At 45.3% G+C, this 19253-nt stretch overlaps 1 protein-coding gene and 1 long non-coding RNA gene across 2 annotated transcripts in view; one reads left to right on the forward strand and one right to left on the reverse strand.

Moving 5' to 3' along the window:
• Window positions 1-19253, forward strand: part of BCL2 (BCL2 apoptosis regulator) — a 172510-nt gene that overhangs the window by 120627 nt on the left and 32630 nt on the right. The window lies entirely within an intron of this gene.
• Window positions 2868-16581, reverse strand: LOC105876729 (uncharacterized). Its single transcript, XR_002221988.2, has 4 exons — window positions 16419-16581; window positions 10369-10420; window positions 8099-8185; window positions 2868-4034 (listed from the first exon to the last, which is right to left on the reverse strand). It is a non-coding gene; the product is annotated as an uncharacterized LOC105876729 (long non-coding RNA).

Here is a 19253-nt window from a genome sequence, read left to right on the forward strand (position 1 = left end):
TTTAGACCTTCAGTGGGTGTATTGGGAGACTCTTCATGGAGGTCTTCTCTGGAGCCTCTTTGTTCTAGCTGTTGGTAAAACACGGAGACTGATTTTTGTGTGGCTGCGTCTACCTGTGACTTGACAAAATTAGTTAGTTTCTTAAATGCCCAAGGCCCAAAGGTGAGGAGCAACAGAAAACCTACAAGCGGCCCTAAGACACTGGGAAGCAATGTGGATAGCCAGGGGGATGTGGAAAACCAATTTTGATACCACGCTTCACTCTGTTCTCTCCGTTTTTTTTCTATCTTCTAGGCTCTGTCTAACCCTTTCAATGCTATCTTCTACCAGGCCTGTTTTGTCTGCGTAGAAGCAACATTCTTCTTTAAGTGCTGCGCACAAACCTCCCTCTTGGAGGAACACTAAGTCTAGGCCTCTTTCTATTTTGTAACACTATCTCAGAAAGTGAAGCAAGGGATTCTTTGAGATATTTTAGGCCCTGCTGTAGCTCTCGGAGATCATTATCGATGGCAGCAGAGAGCTGCAGGTACTGCTGGTTGGAGGTGACTAGAGAGGCTATGCCTGTTCCAGCCCCTGTGGCACCAAGGCCTAGAACAACTGTGAGTGTTATGGCCGTGATGGGCTCCCTCTTTTCTCAGGGCATTATGGTGCCACGTTCCCAAAATTTGAGCAATTCGTCAGCAGGACGTATAGTGAGTCTGGGGAAGAGCATGACTAACACACAATATTCTCTATGCTCAAGAAACGTTGCAGTGACTACATACGGGGTAAGGCCGGAAGAACAAGCAAAATAAGAGGTGTTAGATGCCTGAATATACTGAAAGGTGGAGTCGACAGTAATTGACTAATTGCATATTTTCTCTAAGGGTGCGGGGGGAAGCATTCTTGAGCTAAGAAGGCAAAGGCCTAGGCCTGTGATTTGGCTGAGTGTCAGGCCATCATGGGTCTCCAGGCCCCATCTGAGTTTGCTGGTGTCGTTAGTAAATAATGGTTTACCAAATGTAGCGACACCTTCATAGAAGGGAGGCCGGGGGAGTAGCATACCCAACACTCCTGATATTCTGAATTGTTGGCCTCTCGGATGGTCCTGACAGAGGCGTTGACTAGGGTGAGAATTAGTTCTGCAGAGGAGGGGGGCAGAGCTGAATTTTTTCAGGGGACAAGCGGAGGCCTCGAGCCTGTAAGGCCGAGACAACCTGCATGGTAACTTGATGTAAGGTTGCCTCGTCGGCCCCAGCGAGAAGAATGTCATCCATATAATGAATTATATATAGCTGAGGATGTTGAATTCTAAAAGAATCAATTGTCTGAGCTACATATTTTTGGCAAAGGGTAGGGCTGTTGGCCATGCCTTGAGGCAATACTCGCCATTGGAAGCGCGGAGAGGGTCCTACAGAGTACTACCAGAAGACTGAACGCGAAGCGTTCGCAGTCATCTGGGTGCAATGGTATGGAGAAGAAGCAGTCTTTTAGGTCAATGACTATTTTATAGTAGCCTTTGGGGATAGCTACGGGAGAAGGCAAACCAGGCTGGAGTGCCCCCATGGGGACCATTGTTTGGTTAACAGCCCCTAAGTCTTGTAGCAGCCGCCACTTGCCAGTCTTTTTTTGAATGACGAAAATGGGGGTGTTCCATGGTGAAGTAGAGGGCTCTATGTGTCCGGCAGCTAATTGTTCCTGCACCAACGCTGCAGCTGCGGCTAGCTTGTTAGATGGGAGGGGCCACTGATCGATCCACATAGGTGAGTCACTCTTCCAAGTGACACACTTTCCTGTTCAGCAGCGAGCCGTGTCCAGGTGGTGCGTGATCTCCAGAGGATGAGAATGAACAAAAAATCCTTCCTCGGTGTCATTTCGAGGCAAAGTAGCATAAACTGTGACTAGCTGGTAGTTTCTGCCACAGCCAACACTCGGTGGCCTCTGGTCTCCAGTCAGTTTATCATGAGGCCTCTTGCTCAGGGGACTTGGCTCACGGCTAACACTGGAGCCTGTTCCCTGAGCTCATGTCGGGACTGCGCACCCCAAGAGCGGCAGGGGACCAGGTGCTCTCCCGAGGTGTGCTCAGGGACATGCCCCTCCCCCCATGCAGGGCTGGGCTAATTCTCCACCACTGCCTCTTCCAGAAGGTGGGGACCCCGTACTGCAGGGAGGCTGGCCCAGCCATCCCGAGTCAACTAAGTGACTCTGCAGAGTCAACTTGGAAACCTCCCACAGGGTCCCGTCACCCTCTGAGAGGCCACCGTCACTTCCTTCTTACCCCAGACTTCAGGCCTCTGATTTCCTGACTGTCACCAAAATGTAAAAGCCAAACCATTTGAAGGGAAAAGTCTAACTTGCCAAAATGTCTTCGTTGTTCATCCACCAATATTGATCTGTCGCATCTTGTGCTAGGTTCCACAGCACTGGAGAAGTAGCTGTCCCATTTAAAATGTGAGCAGAAATTGCAGTCCCAGGCAGTTCCCTCCACTGGCCAGGAGAGGGGCACAAGGGTCAGTGGTCTTGGCTGCCAGGGACAGGGCCTCCCCGGCAGGAATGGACCTGGCTGCAGTCGGAAAGCACGTGGTGGATATTTAGAGGACTGCAACAGGCCCTTCTGGGAGAGCATCACGTAGGGGGCCTGTCCCCAGAACCAGAGGCCCTGGGTTAGGTTTGGTGTTTTGTGTTCTCTGTGCTGCTCTTCATGTTGTGGAGAGGCACCCTTAGTGGAGGGGAGTTAGGTCAACTGTGTGAAGGTGGCTGAATATTCACCCTTGCCCGCCCTTAGGAAAGGGCATCCTGCCCACGGGCTCCCGGCAATCAGTGAAAGACTATTTTTTTAAATTTATATTTTACTCTTCAAAAACGTCAAGTTCTTTGGGAAAGGGGCATGAAGAGAGGTTGGTTAATGGTACAAACATACAGTCAGATAGAAAGAATAAGGTCTGATGTCTGTAGCACAGTAGGGCGACAGCAGTAAACAATAACATTGTATATTTCACAACAGCTGGAAGATTGGAATGTTCCCGACACACAGAAATGATAGATGTTTGAGGTGATAGAGATCCTAAATCCCCCGATGTGATCATTACGCATTATATGCGTGTATGAAACTATCACATGTACCCCATAATCACGTGCAATTATTATGTGGCAACTTAAAAAAGGGAAAAAAGACTGAGTATTCCTGCCCTTGCCCATTTACCCACATACCTACCACTCACTCATTCATCATTCACTCACTTATTCACGAACTCGGTCATTTCGTACTCTCATCCACTCACTCACTCAATCAGCAAACATTTCCTGAACGGGCGCTGACTGCACTGAACACTGTGCCAGGCACACAAACACCCTGTCATAAGGCGAAAGCAAAACGGTTGTGGAATCTGGTCCCCAGGTGCCAGGCCACCTGCGTCAGTCTCGTGGGCTTCCCTGCTCAGGCCCAGTGGATCTCTAGTGTCAGAAAAGTGTGGAGAGAGGACAAGAGAAAGACCAATTTCTTAGGCTGGTTCTCATCATTATATTAATAGAAAAGTACTGAATAGTCGGCAAGTGATTTTGTCTTGAGGGTTCTCAAAACACTCCTTTTCGTCCTGCCTCTGCTCTCGTGTTAATAAAGTACCATCCTGTCAGTGGGCCGTGCGGAATGCTGATGGGAGCAGACGGCACGGCTTGTCTGGGAACAGACGTCGCCAAAGGACAACGGCAGGAGTTCCAGCTGAGATCACGTTTTAGATTTACCTTTGCTTGAGAATGCCGTCCAGTTTTCAGCTCCCGTCCCATCATCCCAAGTCAAATTTCATTCCACCATCCCCAGTCACATCTGCAGGGCGAGTGCCTCCCACACTGCAGGCAGCAGAAATGACAGTGACACGGTTCTGAGAGCTGCAAGCCCGGCAGAAAGCTGGAGGTCGATGGCACTTGTCCCGCGGGCCCCTGGCACTCTTCGGAAGGCGTCTAAATGGATCCCCTCCGGAGTCATTCCAGTAGCTTCACTGTCCTGTGTGGCGCGGGGCTCCAGACGAGCTTGTCTGCCTCAGGACGTTTTAGGGCACCTGTGTAGTGGGAGGAGCATAGAGCAGGGCTCAGAAAATCTTGAATTTCGTCTCTACTGTTCACCAGCTGATTGGCCACCTCTTACCTTCCTCAAGCCTTGGCTTCCTTTTTAAATCCATTGGCAAAACAATTTTAGCACCAATAGGGACCTTGAACTACCCAGGGCTGGAATTCACCTGGGATGCCCCAGCACACCTGTGCCAGCTGTTTGCAGCCGGCTGAAGTGTAGTCTGATTGGGCTGGGTGCTCACCACACTGGTTGTTAAATATTTTGGAGATGACTCTTGGAAATGATATATGTGCAAGAGTCTGGAGCAGCACAGCACCCTGTTAGCTAACTTGACTATGGCATTTAGGTAAGTCACCACATCCAAGTCTAACTTAAATTATGTTTCCAATGCACATTTTTTGAATCAACAGACAAATTAATAAGTCTTCAAATTTGCCTGTATCCTTTGAGGCTTAACAAAGGAGAAGTCCTGCAACCTTTAGGTCCAAACCTTCTTTTCCAGGATTTTTTCATACCTACAGATTGGTGATTTGGCCCTTGAGGGTCCAGGGAACGAACTGTATCTGAGCCTTGGAAGGTAATTGGAGGCAGCCTTATGACTAAAGATATTTGAGGAAGGTGACTTTCGACAAAATGTGGTAGACTTCTGTAGCGTGTCAAGACAGATACCCCTCAACTTTGACTTGTGCGTCACTGTGACATCTTACTTGAAAATGGCAGACAAGAAACGTTTTTAAAAGGAAGTATGCTATGTGGTTCTTAATGGAATGCCATGAAATTCAGTTTTGGGGGAGATGTGATTAGATTGAGGAAGGGCATTAGAACCTCTTTAGGATGGTAATAATGGAAATGAGTGTCCCATTCTTTCATTGGGTCTCAGAAAAGTATGACTCGGCATTTAACTTTAGACTGTGATGTGAATTGAGCAGAGACCCATCAGCACGTGTGAGAAAAAGAAAAGTAGAGTCACAAAACCAAAAAGCAACCCCAAACATCCACACATCCACCCATGTCCACACATGCTGATGTACCAACTGGGAATTCTAAGTTGTAATTTTGTTTTGCAGTGAATAACATTTTGGGTTCACAGTCTTGATGGAGTCCCTTAAGCATCAAGTGAAACAACTGCTAACCTAGAAAAGAGGTGATCTGTGTTCTGGAATGGACCATGCTACAAACTGACATATGACGCAGGACAAATTGTTTTCTAGGCCTCAGTTTATTATCTGTAAAATGGGTATCAAAATGGTTCTTATTTCATAGAGTTTTTAAGAATTAAATGATAAAATATATATACATGTGTATATATGTATATTTATAGAGTCATATATATGTATATTATAGATGTATGTGTGTGTGTATCCTTCGAAAATTAAATTAAAGCTATTTACCTTCTCCTCAGAAAAGTTCAGAAACACAAGAAACTTAGCCTAATATTGTCCAGGAATTTATGGGTTCCCCAAAGCCATAGGTCTCCTGATAGAGGAGTCTATTATCTAGGGGGAGGGGGAGCCCTTTCTAAGCTGAAATTATTATGTTTTTCTCACTTAAAAGGAAACTTCAAGTCAAATTCGATTATAGTCAGTATTCTATAATAAATATTTCTTTATGATTGCTACCCCCTAAGATTTCTAAGTTCAGTCATGTCAAGAATATACCAAATGATAAAAAGTCTGGAACAAATAAGAGATCTTATACAATTATTACAGCTTATAGTAACAGGGTTTGGCCTATAATAACAGGAAAAATCATTATATGGACATATATCAATTTGTTTCTGAGCTTAATTCCATATGAGGAATAAATTTTCATTTCCATTTGTACAGGGTGGAGATGTACTTTTTTCTTGCAATTTGTTTTTCCACATCTATTTAGAGCAACCAAAATAGGAAAACTACTACACAGATCCTAAAATTCACTTCCTCCATCCATTTTCTGTACTTTGCTCCAGGTCTGATGACTGTAACTTTTTAAACATGTCATTTATTTTTATTTCTATTTTAGTCTAACAGTCCCTTCAGAAACACCAGGGAAAAACATTTTTAGCTTAACTAAGAAAACAAACAGGTTTAAACAAATAACACCCAAAATATGCAGGTAGAGTTGGTGTTTGGGGCTTGTGTGTATTTTAACAATGAGCCTGGTAAAATATATCCTGAAAACAGAATTTTTTTTTCTTCATCTTTGATGTGCGAATTTCTTTGTGGAATAAAACAAAAAGGATAATTGGTCACAATTTTTATGTTATAGCTAAGCTTTTTGTTGTTTTGAAAGAGTATTTCAATTTCAAGTTAAACAGTAGGATGCTTTTTTTTTTTAGTTTTTAATTACTATTTATAGACATCCTGTGTAGAGTCAGTAGAAATGCAGAGAATCATGCAAGTGAATAAAAAGGTAATCTGGAAGAGGAATGAACACTGAGTTGAGACCTGTTAGTACACTAGGACTTTTCTGCCCTCGTGACTTCATAGGAAGCTTTTTACATTTTCAAGCAGAATTGCTAGTTTAAATGGGAGCCCTTTGCTCATCATTTTGATTCCTACTCTCAGAGCATGATTCTTGACTTCCCAAAGATCCAAGTAGGAAAATAGTAATATTTCGATTAAAAAAGCAAGATACATCTTGCCAGTTCATCAGGACCAGGCAGTCCCAGGAATGTTTAATGTTTGCATTGTTCCTGCTCAAAAAAGCCCAGATAAGTGAGGAGTAATACTCATGAGTGAGTAAATAATACTCATTCAGCAAGTGAGTGAATGAATGAAAGTATGTGTGGACTATGTGTTACCTAGTAAAGTGTTCCATCCATCTTTAGAAAGTGTTCATTGGAAGCCCAACGTGCTCTGCACCATGGAAGCCAGTTAGAATAATCTGTGCCTGGTAGGTAACAACCCAACTATATGTCAAAGTTAAAATCTAACTCTGAAATACAACAAACACATTTGATATTCTATCTAATATACATATTACTTTTATCTCCTATAACTTGAAACATACTAACTCTATATAGTTGACTCTACTTCTTCTAGAGTTTCACTTTACCTGTTGCATCGTATGCTGTTTTGTGAGAGCACTTAACGAGACTCTTGCAAGAATAAATGACGTGATCAATCTGTTGGCTATTGTCAGTAACTTCTCTTCCCATCTCATGATTATAAGTGCTTTGCTCTCGGAAGCCTTTTGAACCCTGCTGGGCCACCAGTTGCTAAGCATTTTCTTTTATACTTTATCTGAATTTATCAGGATCTCCTAACCTCCCCAACTCCAGCTGTGAATCAGGCTCATTCACACAGTGCTAGTAAAATTGCAAGGTAGACACTATGAGATGTATCAGCAGGCTATTTAAACCCTTTCATTTCCTAAAAGGTTAAAAGGCCAGATCTTAGAAATTAGGGTGGGTTTTTCCCCCCTTAAATCCATTAAGCTGACAGAGGGACTGAAACTTGAAAAGTAAGCAGTGAACTCTGACCATTGTCAGATGATGGATACACATCGCACATGGCTTAAGAATGCTTAGAGCATGGCTTTTAGACTTCTATAAAACAGCTCACTTTGAATTCAGAACAGAAGAAAACATTAACATTATAATGGTGAGAAAATTTCATAGACACTCAATTTATAATATTTTGCTAGTGTTATTTCAAAAATAAATCAATCTCCTCAAAAAAGTCTATTTGCTAAGAATGCCTAATTAAAAGATTGGCTTCCACCTGTTCTAAGGACTTTGGAGGAAGGCACGCAGTTGGTATAATCTCTTTGTACCAATGCACAGCCAACCAGCAACAGCAGCCCATGTGAGACCTGCATATTTGTTAGCACAGTGATCATCCATGACTAGCCTGATTAATTTCATACCCCCCCATGATTAAGTTCATGTTGTCATTTGTGCATATGTTTCCTGATGTGAAAAATAGAAGTACTAGTGAATGAAGGTTTTAAAGGGTGTAAGTGGCCCCAAAGTTTGAAGACTCAAGGACATATAAAGAGGAATGTGTGGGAAAATTTGTAGAAGGGCAATAAAATGGGAGAAGAACTCCAAAATGAGACTTGACTTACTGGTCTTATATCAGAATGTGACTCTGCCTCTCACGTGGTTAGAAGAGGATTCCCTCTGACCTGGGTTGGGGGCTTGGCCTTTTCCCCCTGAGCACCAAAGATGAGAGAAAGGAAGCAAAATGTAATGTAGTACCACTGAGCTTTGAGCAGGATTAAGTCAAGGTTATAAAAAACAGTTCAAAGTAAAAAGGGGACCCAGGTACCCCAAGTTATCAGTTGCTAACATTGAACACTTACTAGGCACTAGGCACCATTCCAAGCTCTTTGCTGTATTATTTTACTCCATTTAAAACCCAGGTTCCTAGATGCTGTCTCATCTGCTTGGTGTTGATCCATTCAATGATTTATTCATTCATCATTATAAGAGTACTTACCAGGTGCCAGTTTCTGTTTTAAGCATGTTATATGTAACAACTCATTTTATCCTCCCAAGAACCTAATGAGGTAGGTACTGTCATTAGCCCCATTTTGCAGATGAAGAAACTGAAGCACAGAGATGGTTAGCAGCTTGCTCAAGATCACACAATAAGTGGCTGAGCTGGGATTAACCCATGCTGGTCCTCTTAGCTGCCATGTGGGGCTTCCTCTTGTATACCGATCAGTGATTACAGAAAGCATGTAGGTATTGATTACATTAGCTCAGTTGTTATAATTACAAAGAAAACATCAAAAAATGTCTACAAGAATATAAGTGGATCATCTCTGTTCTTCCCAACAGATAAAAATTTAAAATTGCTTTGAGGGTGGCCATTGGTATCTATCCAGTAAAGAAAATGCAAAAGGGAAAAAACTATTCTGTTTGCATTTAGTTTAGAAAATGAGGCCTGGCTTTTTCTGACAGCCCAAAAGAAGCCCTCCATGGAATCAGTTAAGGAATGAATGTCACCAGGGATTATCAGGTGCCTACCTGTACCTGTGAAGCCCTTGTTGGACTTTAAGAATCAGAAGATACTTCAGGAGAGTAAACCAGAGCCTCCTAAAGGTCTATTTATTCAGTGCTGTTAGGCCAATAAACAGTTCTTATCAAAGACAGATAAGACCCCAAGATAAAGACTGATGACCGCTGAGCCTGCTAAATGCATAGCATCCAGGTTGTTGCTGAGGGTGGCTAACCCTTTGGTTTGGGCTCCAGCAGGGAAAGTGCAGTAACTGTTGTTAAGCAATGTTTCCAGATACCACCCTCGGATTACCTTTCCTCTCCCACAACACGCAGCCCTTCTAGAGAGCCCTAGCATTCCGGGAGGACTTCATACCTTACAGAAGATAGGGAACCTTTGGAAATTTATTGCTGCAAAGGCCAAATTTAACAATAAATGGAGTAGTCCTCATCTCCCTCCAATTGGAAACAGATCAGAAGCTTTAGAGCATTAGAAAACGCTAGCTATGGAACGAAATTCGGAGTTCAAGCACCTCATGGGTTTTTGGCACTTGATGTCAGTTATGGATGACTGTAGCCTGGTGTGACTGTCAGTGCCGAGTGGGCAGTCCCTAGTAGAACCGCAGCCAGCAGCAGTGGTGACCTCTGAGACTACAGAAATGCAGTCCAGAAATGTGCCCTCCAGGGCCACTGTTTCTCACCTCAGTGTTTGTCCCACACAAATCTGCGTGGGACAAACACTGAGGCGAGAAATACAGTATTATTACAGTATCAATACAGTATTGAGGGTAGCAGCTACTCATGGTCCAAGGAAACTTACAGGCTCTCAGGAATGGAGGATACAAGGATGAATGAAAACTCGTGAGAGGTTCTCTAGTAGGCCCCTCTGCCTTTAGGCAGGACCACCCAACCGTCCCAGCCAGAGGAGAACAATCCTGTTTTCAAAGGCCTCCAGAGGAGGAACCCTAAATCTCCCTTATCAGCTTTCACTTTGGCAAAACGATCTTGGATAGCCAGCCTTCCCCTGGAGCAAGAAGAGAAACCTGTCTCAAGAAGGCTATGTGTTCACAATGTTTTTAGATAGATAGATGCTGGGTGGATGTATGGATGGAGAGAGGTGGGGAGGTAGGTGATAGGTGATGGAGGGAAAAAGAGAGCGAGGAGGTAGCTGTGAGAAACAGTTGAACCCTGAGACATATTTATTATAGAATTATACGCAGAGGAAGCCTCTAGAACCAGTTCAAAACAAAAGCCACCTTTTGTTTTATGGTGCTCCCGTGGCATTTTCCACATTCTGCTGCTATAGCACCTTGTGATTTGCAACATTAGAACCCATTAGCTGTTGGTCTCCGGGCTGGAGCGTGAGCGCCCTAGAGCAGGGATTGCGTCTTACCCTTCTGTGTGGTCACAGCATCTAGCCTGATGCCCAGCACCTGGGAAATGCTCTGTGGATGGAAGGATAGAAGGAAAAAAGGAGGGAGGAAGGGAGGTAAGTCAGTCAACCAGCGTGAGAATAAAACTCATATAAGGTGATACTGTCCCTTTTCAGGAGCACGCCATTCCTAACACTGCAGTCATTGGTGTTTTCCTACCCAAACTTAATCTATATGATTCCCCATTTCCCCTCGGTAAGCTGTCATACGCAAAGCCAGTATAATTATATAATCTGCACGGTGTTGGAGGAATTTGTTAATACTTGCTTCTATTTAACATCATGCTAAGGAACACACCAATTCATCATCATACCATTTGTCTCCAAAAAATGTCTTTCCCTGGGTTCATTGTTAGCACACAGAGAGTGTCACTGTGTGGTCTGGGCCAGTGAGAGCTAGTGTGGCAAACTGCCCAGCATCCTCCCTGCCGGTGACATCGTGCACCTTGTGTTCATGCCCTCGTTTGCCAATCAGGCTGTGCGTGGTCCTCTCTGCCCCTCGAGGGCTCCTGGCAGCTCACATCATCTGGAATGGCCCCTCTCTGACCTCCCCCATCCAAATCCTCATCCTCCCAAGCCCACCCTAAGGCTAGTCCAGTTTCTCCTCTTCCATGGCATGTCCTTCTCCCTCCCTTGGTGCTGTCTGGTCTTTCTCCTTAGCACCTGCTGCTTTCCCTGTTTTCCCTGCTAACTGCCTCTCTCTGGGCACAGGACTGGGCAATCTATAACACTCCTTCTGCTGCGAGGCCAGGCTTTGCGTCCCAGCTTTGTGTCCCCTGGGCTCTGCAACCCTGCCTGTGACTGATACTGGATTGAGGACCCCGGTTGAACAAAAAGACAACGGACTTGCTCTAAGGCGGGCAGCACAGCTTCAACGTGATTTGGCACAAGAACTGCCCATCTAAGGCAGAGTTCAGCAATAACTGTTTGCTTGAAATGGACCCTACCCCGGAGTTATCTCTGTTTCTAACATTGTCATATTGCTTGTTTATTATCGGGACGTTCCCTTGGCTTAGATCTTTCTTTTCCCTTTTCTGCAGCTCATCAGGTCCTTGAGGACGGAGTCTTGCCTGATCTTCTTTGTCTCCCTCTCCGTACCTGGACCCTTTGCGTTCGGTAACTGTTAGTTGCTCAGGTGAATGTAAAACACCAGCGTCCGATGCCTTAACCCAGAGGAGTCAACTTCTCCTTGGCTCCCTTCCAGGTCGTGCAGCCAGTTAGCATGAGAGAGATTTGGGGTCAGAGATGTCTCTCCAGCACCCCCGACAAGCGCGGTCAGGCCGCCGGGCAGGGCAGTGGAGGCAGCACAGCTGTTGGCCAAGGATGTGGTTGGAGGATAAACACAGAAGATGCCTGCGGCAACCCAGGCCGGGGAGGTCTGCGGCTAGGGGCCTGGGAGAAGGGGACAAACAGTCCGGGAACAATGAAGATGGAGCCAGAGACATGAAAAGGGACAGCAACAAGCCCAGGGAGAAGGACAGACACCCAGAGACTGACGGTTACACTAGGTGGTGTTCATCCAAACCAAACACTTCTCCCTGAGCTGGTTAGCCCTCCCTCGGGTTGTAAATTCCTCCTGAGCAGGGGTTGTGTTTGTTCCTCTCGGTGTCCCCAGGGCCTTGCAGGGCACCATATAGGGGCTGGCACGTAGTAGGCTCCCAGTCATGGTTTCTAACCTGACCTGAATTAACAGAAGAGGATTTCTCAGCCTTTCTGGACAATCTATTCACAGGGCTAGCAAGGTTTCAATCACCTTGAACACTATGAAGTTCTTTCCCTTAAATCTAACTGTGCTTTCTTGACACGGCTTAAGTCCGTTTCTCCTTGAGTGGTTTCAAATGCATGGGATGATTTTTTAGCCATTCAGGAAGAAGGAATGCTGTGTATAAAGCCTGGATTCAATAAAACCAGATTTTTGAAAAACAGCTCTTAGCATCTTCTACTACAGACATCGGTCTGGGCAGGGCTTTTTATTTTATTGAATCCAGCTGAATAGCTTGACTACATTAATAATGGGGCTTCATTTCCAACCACTACCTCCCAGTGTTTTCCCCTAAAAGCCTTATGGTACTTAAGCAACTGCTAATACATGAATAATTGTCGGTGGCATCATTTCCTGCCGTGATTTGACCACCAGGATGAGGTTTTCTTCTTGTACATAATCTGGAGTTCTCAAGCGTACCATGTGTGGGTCTCAAGATCATATTTAAAACATAGTAAACAAATCTAATGGCAGCTATGATTTGGGTTTTATTGAGTTTATGTTGAGAAATGCAGGATTTGGGAAGATTATGTTTTGTGTGTAGTAATATTTGTCTGCAGCGAGCCTACCTGAAGATTGTCCAGAAGTTCAAATCTGGTGTTTCTACAGAGAGTGGATGGGTGGTACCATTTTGCAGGGTCCTGAGAGTAGACTGGCAGATTTTACCCCCTTACAGTTCAAAGAAAACTCTATTTATTTAGGTCCCATATTGCCATTCTTCTTTTTGAAGTGTCCCTGGAAGATTACGTCTCACCACCAGTTTTCTTTACAATGGACCTGCATGGTGACGGGTTTAGTATATACAACTGCGACAAGGTGTTCGTGTTGAAGACAGGCTCCTTTTTGCTGCAGTGAAAGAAGCCATGTAAAAACACACCCCCGTTAACAGGGATATAGCACAGCCACCAAGAGCACAGACCCTTGGAGCTAGATTGCCTGAGTTTAGATCCAGCTCAACCACTTTCTATATGTGTGACTTTGGACAAGTTACCTTCTATACTTCAATCTTCTCGTGTGTAAAGTGGGGATAATAATAGTGCCTATGTTTTTGTGTCAATGTGAAGTTTAGAAGAATTGTTATTTGTTAGGTGCTTAGATCAATGTTTACACATAGTGCTACGTAAATGCCTATCAGTGCCTGCATTGGTCACTTTGTTGAATATTCAATGCATTTATTCCTCTCCATGTAGCCTCCTCCTAGGATAAAAAGTAAAGCTTATCTTCCAGGTGACATGCAGTCAAAATTAACACAGGGCCAAAAGTTTGGTAAGAACTTGCATATTATACCTTTTGGGCAAAAATAAAAGGTTATTTCTCTTAATCTGAAGCTCAGTTTGCCTGTTGCTGTGGAGCTAGGCACGGTGGGGCCACATGGGAGTGAAATGTGTGATACCTGTCCTGAAAGAACTTGCAACCAAACCATATTGCAGGCAAAAAGCATTGGAGAATATAAAGAGTCATGTAGTAGGTAGCAGATAAAACTGGAGGGCAGAGGCCATGAAGTATGCGGGGAATTTAGGAGCTGTAGGCAGTAGAGACAGCGTGAATGGGCAGGTAAGGAAGGTTTCCTGGAATGTTTTCAGGTGGGATGAGCTAAGCTGGAAGAATGGGAGTAAGAGTTGGGTGATGATGACAAGAGGGCTCCGGGAAGGTAGAGGTAGGGCAAGGGTGGAAGAAAGGTGGAAGAAAGGCATGGGTTGGGAGGGTGAAGGCTCTGGTGTCTTCCTCAGAGGGGCCACCCTGGTGGCAGCCAAGGATAAATTGTGCCAACGACATAGACAGTGCTAGCAAATAAGACGAGGGGCCAGATTATGAAGGTCTTCACGAAGCAGGCAAATGAGTTCAGCTTTGGTTTAATAAAAATAGGAAGTGAGAAAGAGGTAGGAAGCACTCTCTAGAATGCCTGCCAGCTGTGTCACCCGCGTGCCTTCCTGCAACAGCAGTGTCGCCGGGCAGGGCCTGACACCACTCTCTGGTGATGGAGGAATAAAGACAAGTTGGAGAAATAAAAACATTTTCATGTCTGTGAGTTACCAAGACAAAGCACAAGCAGATCCCAGGGACGTTTTTCTGATTTAGAAATAAAGACACATAGGTGGGGTTTCAGTCGGTGTGGGTGTCATTGCTACTTCATTAGGTCTAAATTTCTACTGGGGCAGAAAGAGACAGAACTTAGAGTAGTTTTTTGTTTCTATGGATCCTCATCGAATTAGATTTTTGTGGGTTTTTCTCAGAACTTCCTGATGGTCTACTGATATCGAAATAAGTATACTGGGCCTTTTGCCTGTCTCTTTTATTTTCTGTCACTGAGTGCTGTCCTTGGTTTCCCCTGAGGGGCACATCCCAGGTTTGAGCGCAGAGCGGGCAGCCCCGGCCACTCCTCTCAGCCGTGGCTGCCTCCCTGTGAAGCGAGGGATATAAACAGCACGTGGGAGGGGGAATCTGTGTTCTAAGAACTGCTTTGGTTTACACATCTATAGATACACTCAGGCAGCACTGCAGGTCACATGTCCCGGCTGGTGAGGCTGAGGATGAGTCATTTTTAAATTACTCATAGAGAAAGAAATATGTTTCTGAAAGCTGCACGATCGGCTTACACACAGAGGTGGGAGAGTGAGCAGGCGGCTTCTGAAAGCCCTCAGGCCGCCCATGACAGCTGAGATGCACAGTGCTTTAGGCGGCACGAAGGGGCCCTGGGGCCTGAGCACTGTTCGTTGGGCAACATGTCTGCAGGTGAGGCTCTCCCTGAGTGGGAGAGCCTCCCCCTGCACTGCGGCTGTGGCTGCTTGGGACAAATTTCCCATCTGGCAAGTGTTTCTCTTCCAGTGCCACTTTGTAAATGGCAGCAGAACTCTTAAGACCTTCAATAACACAGTCTAGCGGTGGGTACCAAACCCACCTGTGACGGGACTATGGAGAACTCTGTCAGTTCAGCAGCAGGTCAGAGGGGCAGGAGCTGAGGGACAGAGGGCTCTCACAGCATCTTAGAGCACGAGGACTTCAACAGAGCCTGAAGGTCTTAGTTCAGGGCAAAGGAGGAGGAATTCCATCCCAAGCGAGATGGAAAGCATAAATGACAAAGGCCATGACTTCATTTCATTGGTTGGGAGTCTAAACTTTTTGACACACAAAAAAAATACCTAAAAGCTAAGAGAACAATCAGCTAGGAAGCCCAAGGCACTGCTTACTAAATTGGTCCAAAGGGGGGATTTCACCAAATGCAAATGAACAAAGAACAATACATGTGACTCAAAATATCCGTTATGCTCTTAATACATGAGGGTGTGAGGCAGGGAGGTGACCTTTTCAAGGGTTGAAAGTTGTAAACTTTTCAACCGCATTGTTTTGATTGCTGGGAGATTTAAGAAAGGATCACCTCAGGGTACCATTTTGGAAAAGTGATTTAAAAAAAAAAGAAAAACTACTTCCTGCATAACATTTTGGGACATGTTTTATTTTGTTTTTGCTTTGAAGACACAGTTCAGACGTCTGTGAAGTATCTTAATCTTTTATGGGAAACTAATGCCCAGAAGTTGAGAGGTGCCTGGCACCTGCTCTGCAGCAGGTCTTTCACTACTGGTCCCATTGCAAAAATGTTGGCAGAAGGGACAGTGAGGAGTGCAGACTCACTGGAGCAGGGGTACCCTCTCCCCACCCTGCAGGAGCATATATGGCCTTGGGATTCCTCCCAGCCCTGCCTGCCTCCCCTTTGGCAGGCCACGAGGCCAACACAGCGCCCAGGTGGCGACTTGGGGAATGTGGTGATGATGGTGGGGACCCAAAAGTAACCATTTTCCTTCATCCTGAACGTGCCACCCTCTGCCAGACATTCCCTGAAGGGCTTCTCTGAAATCTGGGAAACAGGAAATGCCAAGAGAATTTTTAATTTGCCTGGTCATGTGAACTCTTTTCTCAGTGTCGCAACAGAATTTTGGAAGCGAGGACTCTGAGCTGTGGTCGAACCCTCCTAATCAGAGAGCACTGGAGCATTTGCTCCTACGAGAATATGGTAGATTTGACTATGCAGCCTCAACTTCCTTCTTTCTAAACATATAAATCCTGATGCCTAAAGAAAAAAAAAAAAAAACAGAAAAGAAACCCACTCAGTTACATGATCAAATGCCAGCAGGACTGCAGAGAGGGACCCACGTGCCAGTCCCTAAGAAGCCCCTTTGGTGTTTCCCAACAGGACCCATCCCCGCAGACAGGTCTGCGCAGGCTCACGCACCATCTTCAAAACCTTTCCTACCTGTGTTTGCAGACGATTAATGATTCGGCTTGCTTCCCACACATTCGGCTTGATAGTCTCCACTCAGAACATTCAGATGCAAATAATTTAAAAACAAAGTGGCTTCGAGGGATCTTTCTGGGAGGGTGGAAGCGCTCCCTGTCTTGATGGGGAGAGCGGGTACAGCAGTGTGTGCGTTTGTCAGTATTCATCAGCCTGTACACGTAAGATGGATTCATTTTACCGTTATGTAAATGATACCAAAATGAATAATTTTAAGACATGAAAGTGGGTTGAGTTGGGAAAATATAAAAAGTGGATATGATGTCAATGGCCCCAAAGGAATTCAGAAACATCAGAGCTGGCCACCAGAAACTAAGAAATGTGCACGTGTGGGCCGCCCCCACTGTACGGAGAATCTTTGCAAGGTGAGCAGATTTGGCTCAGCTGATAGAAACTGCAGCCAGTGATGTACATTCATCTGTGTTTGTGTGGGTGGTTTTGTTTTTTTTTTTTGTATCTATATGTCCATTTTTGTTTGGCTCATTTCCCTATTCTGTTGGATTTTGACTTCTATGTCCTTAATGCAACTCTCCCACACCACCTAATGTCTCAGGCCAGTCAAAAGTGAATGCCCCATAAATGTTCACTCACCCGCCAGGGTGGAGGGTGTCTCCTCTCCAAAACACTCTATCGAAATTAACCAGCACCTTTGGCCTTACATGCATACATAAAAATGGAAAGTGAAAGGAGAAACATCCACTCTTGTACTAGTTTAGAGAAAATTCCCAGCTATCTCTGCTTCTAAAAAATCCATCTCAGAACTTGTACTTTGGAAAAACTATTTGGGCCCAACAGGAAAAAAATAAAGCAGGTACTCCCTATGCAGGGATGTTCATTTTAAAGTAAGAAAGCAGAGATGGTGCATAAGTGTTCACGGGGGCAGATGCAGGCGAAGGTCCCTTCCTATCTCCTCTCTCTCCTTCTCTGATGTGAGGCACATCAGAAGAGCAGGTGTGGAAATTCCCACAAGTTGTTCTATGTCGGTTTGCACGTTTCTAGATGGAGTTTCGTGTTGTTTCTGACAAGTCAGTCTTTTTGTCATCATCTCATCTTGAAACCAGAGAGGAAGGGAATGGAGGGGCAAATTGCTAATATCAGAGGCTTCTGGAATTCCCCTTTTATGGTACATGAGTCTTTCAGAATAGTTCTCTTTCGGTTGTGTTTTTGTGATGTTTGGTGACACTCAGCACACCCGGCCCCACCTCTGGCCGGGCTGCAGCGTACTTTGCACTCTCCGAGCTCTCTGCAGGGCATGCGGTGGCGGCGGTGGGTGGGAGGGCGGCGGAATGGTAGCGCTTTGGGGAGAACAGCCCAATAAAAATGCTTTTCACGGTAGATAACCAGAGCATAAATCTATACTCACATGATTCTAAATAATTAATTTATCTGGGATCTTTTGTAAACTGATAAATCTCACATGAATTAATGACTCATCGCTGCCTAGAATGGTGAGTAGACAAGCAGCCCTGTACATTTCTATTGACATTTTAGGTGTTATTATATATGATCAGTTCCAGTAATAGCCTGGCTTCATTGAAGATTATTTTAAAGGAAAAGGCTTTTTTTCCCCACGTGGTTTCGGGAGATGCGGTATTGAAGATGAATTGGATTCTGGGGCTAGCATGGGTTTGTGTCCACTGTGGGCAGTGGCCCCTGGGGACTGCTCACTGGCTGGCAGGCTACCTGGGGTTCTCTGAGGGCCCAGTGTAGACTGACACTGGAGTGTAGGAGAGTCGTGTGTGACTGCCAGTCCCAAGGCTGGGCCGTGAGGGACTATGCTAATTAGCAAAGTCCATGCAGGGGTCAGGTCGCTGGGCGGCCAGGTGAAGAGTATCAGGTTATCTCTGCACTGGCAGCGGGAGTCGGGGGCTGAATGTCTTCGCTGCAGACTTGCTCTGTGCAGTTACTTATTAATTGCACCTCAAGGCACCACTAAGTTAGACAAGAAAAATTCCTTCTCCATCAACTTTCCCTATGACTTCCTCACGCCCCCAACAGTTTGGGCAACCAGGAGGAACTTTCTAAGGAGCCAGTGGCTTCCCAGGCCCCTGGGGTGCACCCTCTTCCCCTCCCCAGTCAAAGGAATCCCAAGGTTCTAGGCCAGGTGAGTTTCATCCTACTCAGTGGTTTTCTTACGAAATGTCTTAACTTTTGAATTTCTTTTTCCTGCGCCATTGAGCCCTGTGTATGTTTGTTTTTGTTCTAATTTTGGCTTGTGGGGGGAGAAGAAAAGAAAAAAGAATGTTTGGGTACAGTGTAAAAGTGTTCTCATTTCCAGATTGGAAACTCCCTAGTCACCCTGAAACCGGACAGGTGCTGAGCCGTGTTTGTTTCTCCGTCAATAAAACAGCACGCACCCGCCCAGGCGGGCAGCCCGGAGGCGGCAGCCGTGCTCGGGGCGGCGCGGAGTTTGGGAAAGACCGAATGGCCCTGCTTTAGGAGGAAGGCCTGCTTCTCGCCTCTCCTCTTTTGATCTTCTGATAGAGACCACATAGTGTTCTCTTCATGGTATTTTGACGGCGTATGGCGTGTAAACACAGGTGTGACCTTTACACGGTGCACTGCGATACAATGATAATAAGTGAGAGAAGATAAAGCCAGCTGGAGTTTAAGGTTAAAGCTGAAAACAGCTAATGCTAATTTTCACTGAAAACAATGTCACGGGAGCAAGCACGGGTGCCCTTTAGGGGATTCTTTTCAGCTGCCTCGAGCGCGTGGTTTTACGAACAGCCCCAGGTGAAGGGTTTCCATGAAATAAGTCATCTCTTCAGGTACAGAAATAGTCAGTGACTC

The sequence above is a fragment of the Microcebus murinus genome, chromosome 17 (genome assembly GCF_040939455.1).
Source record: "Microcebus murinus isolate Inina chromosome 17, M.murinus_Inina_mat1.0, whole genome shotgun sequence".
In the NCBI taxonomy this organism is placed as follows: Eukaryota; Metazoa; Chordata; class Mammalia; order Primates; family Cheirogaleidae; genus Microcebus; species Microcebus murinus.